This window comes from Petromyzon marinus, unplaced genomic scaffold (assembly GCF_048934315.1).
Source record: "Petromyzon marinus isolate PM22_M1 ecotype Great Lakes invasive population unplaced genomic scaffold, UKy_Petmar_22M1.pri1.0 PM_G_Scaffold_8, whole genome shotgun sequence".
Classification (NCBI taxonomy): Eukaryota; Metazoa; Chordata; class Hyperoartia; order Petromyzontiformes; family Petromyzontidae; genus Petromyzon; species Petromyzon marinus.
The window spans coordinates 4,000,001-4,005,000 of record NW_027423035.1 but is presented as its reverse complement, the minus strand read 5'-3'; the positions used below and the strand labels follow the sequence as shown (position 1 = coordinate 4,005,000).

Below are 5,000 nucleotides of genomic sequence, written 5' to 3'. Positions count from 1 at the left end.
TTAGGGTGGCACAGAAATCCCTCGGAATGGGAAAACGGGTCATTTTCGTGTTGCCACATTGCATGCGAACGGCATGAAACTTCCAGAGGCATTTGCAGCAGGAATGCATGTGCAGTCAAAAAAGTGAATATTTTTCACGGATAGACCCCGTGAAACGCTAGAAATTGGCGGCGATGTCTCTCTTGTGGCTCACGGGGCTGTTAGGGTGGCACAGAAATCCCTCGGAATGGGAAAACGGGTCATTTTCGTGTCGCCACATTGCATGCGAACCGCATGAAACTTCCAGAGGCATTTGCAGCAGAAATGCATGTGCAGTCAAAAAATTGAATATTTTTCACGGATAGACCCCGTGAAACGCTAGAAATTGGCGGGGATGTGTCTCTTGTGGCTCACGGGGCTGTTAGGGTGGCACAGAAATCCCTCGGAATGGGAAAAAACGGGTCATTTTCGTGTCGCCACATTGCATGCGAACCGCATGAAACTTCCAGAGGCATTTGCAGCAGGAATGCATGTGCACTCAAAAAATGTGATATTTTTCACGGAGAGACCCCGTGAAACGCTAGAAGTGGGCGGGGATGTCTCTCTTGTGGCTCACGGGGCTGTTAGGGTGGCACAGAAATCCCTCGGAATGGGAAAACGGGTCATTTTCGTGTCGCCACATTGCATACGAACCGCATGAAACTTCCAGAGGCATTTGCAGCAGGAATGCATGTGCACTCAAAAAAGTGAATATTTCTCACGGATAGACCCCGTGATACGCTAGAAATTGGCGGGGATGTCTCTCTTGTGGCTCACGGGGCTGTTAGGGTGGCACAGAAATCCCTCGGAATGGGAAAACGGGTCATTTTCGTGTCGCCACATTGCATGCGAACCGCATGCAACTTCCAGAGGCATTTGCAGCAGAAATGCATGTGCAGTCAAAAAAAAATTGATATTTTTCACGGATAGACCCCGTGAAACGCTAGAAATTGGCGGGGATGTGTCTCTTGTGGCTCACGGGGCTGTTCGGGTCGCACAGAAATCCCTGGGAATGGGAAAACGGGTCATTTTCGTGTTGCCACATTGCGTACGAACCGCATGAAACTTCCAGAGGCATTTGCAGCAGGAATGCATGTGCACTCAAAAACTTCTATATGTTTCACGGATAGACCCCGTGAAACGCTAGAAATTGGCGGGGATGTGTCTCTTGTGGCTCACGGGGCTGTTAGGGTGGCACAGAACTCCCTCGGAATGGGAAAAGGGGTCATTTTCGTGTTGCCACATTGCATAGGAACGCCATGAAACTTCCAGAGGCATTTGCAGCAGAAAGGCACGTGCACTCAAAAATTTTAATATTTTTCACGCATAGACCCCGTCAAACGCTAGAAGTTGGCGGGGATGTCTCTCTTGTGGCTCACGGGGCTGTTAGGGTCGCACAGAAATGCCTCGGAATGGGAAAACGGGTCATTTTTGTGTGGCCACATTGCATAGGAACGGCATGAAACTTCCAGAGGCATTTGCAGCAGGAATGCATGTGCACTCAAAAACGTCTATATTTTTCACGGATAGACCCCGTGAAACGCTATAAATTGGCGGGGATGTCTCTCTTGTGGCTCACGGGCGCTGTTAGTTAGGGTCGCACAGAAATCCCTCGGAATGGGAAAAGGGGTCATTTTCGTGTTGCCACATTGCGTACGAACGGCATGAAACTTCCAGAGGCATCTGCAGCAGAAATGCATGTGCACTCAAAAACGTCTATATTTTTCACGGATAGACCCCGTGAAACGCTAGAAATTGGCGGGGATGTGTCTCTTGTGGCTCACGGGGCTGTTAGGGTCGCACAGAAATCCCTCGGAATGGGAAAACGGGTCATTTTCGTGTTGCCACAATTGGCATACGAACGGCATGAAACTTCCAGAGGCATTTGCAGCAGAAATGCATGTGCACTCAAAAACGTGAATATTTTTTCACGGATAGACCCGGTCAAACGCTCGAATTTGGCGGGGATGTTTCTCTTGTGGGTCACGGGGCTGTTCGGCTCGCACAGAACTCCCTTGGTCCACCTGATTCGTGCATACAGGCAGCAACTAAAACTCTGTAAACCTGCTGTGAGGACATCTAAACAGTGGACCAGTGAGGCTGTGGAAGATTTGCGGGCGTGCTTAGACTGTACTGACTGGGATATGTTCACGACTGCTACCAATAGTCTGGATGAACTCACAGAGGCTGTGTACATCAGCTTCTGTGAGGACTGCTGTATCCCAACACGTACCAGGGTGAACTTTAACAACAACAAGCCCTGGTTCTCAGCAAAGCTCAAAAGGTTGAGGTTGGAGAAGGAGGAAGCGTTTAGGAGTGGGGATAGAGACAGATTCAAGGAGTCGAAGAACAGGTTTAGCAAAGCGGTGAGAGAGGCTAAACGACTGTACTCAGAGACACTAAAACACCAGTTCTCTACTAACGACGCTGCTTCTGTCTGCCAAAGGGCTCAGGCACATCACCAACTACAAACCCAGAGCGCCCCACACCACTAACGACTCCCGCCTAGCCAACGACCTGAACGAGTTCTACCGTAGATTTGAAAGACAATTGGACTGTCCTGAACCACCCCTTCCCACCCAAGAGGCCCCATCCCCCACCCATACTACAGAAACGACTCTCTCCTTTCAGGAGGGAGAAGTTAATGGGCTTTTCAAGAGGCAGAATCCACGCAAAGCAGCCGGGCCGGACTCTGTCTCTCCAGCCACCCTCAGGCACTGCGCTGACCAGCTGTCTCCGGTGTTCACCAACATCTTTAACACCTCCCTGGAGACATGCCATGTACCAGCCTGTCTCAAGTCCTCCACCATCATCGCTGTGCCCAAAAAGCTAAGGCCAACAGGACTAAATGATTACAGACCGGTCGCCCTTACATCTGTGGTAATGAAGTCTTTTGAGCGCCTGCTCCTGGCACACCTCAAAGCCATCACAGACCCTCTCCTGGACCCCCTTCAGTTTGCCTACAGAGCCAACAGGTCTGTGGACGACGCAGTTAACATGGCCCTCCACTTCACCCTACAGCATGTGGACGCCCCAGCATCCTACGCCAGGATCCTGTTTGTGGACTTCAGCTCTGCCTTCAACACCATCATCCCTGCCCTGCTTCAGGACAAGCTCTTCCAGCTGAACGTGCCCTACTCCACCTGCAGGTGGATCACAGACTTCCTCTCTGACAGGAAGCAGTGCGTTAAGCCGGGAACAGAAGTCTCTGACTCCAGGTCCATCAGCACGGGAACTCCTCAGGGCTGCGTCCTTTGCCCACTGCTCTTCTCCCTGTATACCAACAGCTGCGCCTCCAATCATCTGTCCGTCAAACTCTTGAAGTTTGTCGGACGACACCACCCTCATTGGGCTGATCTCTGGTGGGGATGAGTCTGACTATAGGTGGGAAGCTGACAACCTGGTGACCTGGTGTAGCCAGAACAACTTAGAGCTAAATGCTCTAAGGACAGTTGAGATGGTTGTGGACTTCAGGAAGAATACAGCCCCACTCACCGCCATCACCCTGTTAGACTCCGCAGTCAAAATTGTGGAGGCCTTCCGCTTCCTGGGCACTATTCTCTGCCGGGACCTCAAGTGGGAACTGAACATCAGCTCCCTCGCCAAGAGAGCTCAACAGAGGATGTACTTTCGACGGCAGCTGAAGAAATGCAACCTGCCAAAGACAATGATGGTGCAATTCTATACAGCGATCATTGAATCCATCCTCACCTCCTCCATAACCGTCTGGTACGCTGCTGCCACTGCCAAGGACAAGAGCAGACTGCAGCGTATCATGCACACTGCTGAGAAGGTAATTGCCTGCAATCTACCAACCCTCGAGGACCTGCACACGACAAGGAGCATGAGGCGAGCGAGGAAGGTTGTGGCCGATTCCTCGCACCCTGGACACTCTCTGTTTCAGCTACTCCCCTCCGGCAGAAGGCTTCGGTCCATCAGGACCAAAACCTCACGCCATGAAGACAGTTTCTTCCCATCTGCTGCTGCCCTGTTACACTGATTTTAACATTTTATCTACATAATAATGACACCTTGCCGATATTAACTACGTTAACCTATTTGCATTTTTTATTTTTAAATTATATCTTAAAGCTATTTTCTATTCGATATTTATTCAATTTCATATACTTCAGCCCCTTGGTGTTAGTTAGACTTTTAAGCCTCATTATTAATATTATCATTATTATTAGAGTATAAGACTTGTTTAAAACGTATGTAAGATTTTAGATTCCTATATGTTGAATGTATGCACGATCCTGCCAAAGTTAGTGAGGTCCTCGGATTGGCCCTCCTGGGGCAGGCGACTGCCCTGGGGGTGCGCTGAGAAGACGATCGAACTTGACTGTCTAGAGGAAGTAAAAGTCGTAACAAGGTTTCCGTAGGTGAACCTGCGGAAGGATCATTACTGGCAATGTTTGTGAGCTTTTTGGTGTCGGCGGAGGAGGCATCTGTGGGAGTTGACCCCTCCGCCGCTACGAGTGGCGTCCCTCTCCACCCGGCCAGGCAGAGGGGGAGGGAGTGCGCTCATCTGGAGACTGATGGTCCAACCCTTGACGCGAGTGCCGCCGGTTGCCTGCAGCGCAGGCCCGAGGCCTCGCCGGCGTAGGCGGCCTGCCTGGTACCAGTCCCTGCGTGCGGTGAGGTGGCCGGGGCACGATGGCTGTGGCTGGCCGTGTGTGTGTGTGGGAGGAGAAAGGGGGTATAGCGAGCCAACGACGACTCTTGGCGGTGGATCACTCGGCTCGTGCGTCGATGAAGAACGCAGCCAGCTGCGAGAAGTAATGTGAATTGCAGGACACGTTGATCATCGATACTTCGAACGCACATTGCGGCCCCGGGAGTTCCTTCCCGGGGCCACGCCTGTCTGAGGGTCGCCCCTTTATCAATCGTCCTCCTGCCCAGAGGCGGGTGGTGTGCTACTGGGGTGTCGCAGCGCATCTTGTGCGCTTCGTTCCCCGAAGGGGAGAGAGAGAGAGAGCGCA

The 5,000-nt window shown here is 51.6% G+C and overlaps 1 non-coding gene across 1 annotated transcript; it reads left to right on the top strand.

Annotated features, from left to right (window-relative positions):
- The first annotated feature begins 4,735 nt into the window (after positions 1-4,735).
- LOC142921419 (5.8S ribosomal RNA) lies at positions 4,736-4,892 on the top strand. The gene has a single exon (XR_012939411.1). It is a non-coding gene; the product is annotated as a 5.8S ribosomal RNA (ribosomal RNA).
- The last annotated feature ends 108 nt before the right edge of the window (positions 4,893-5,000 follow it).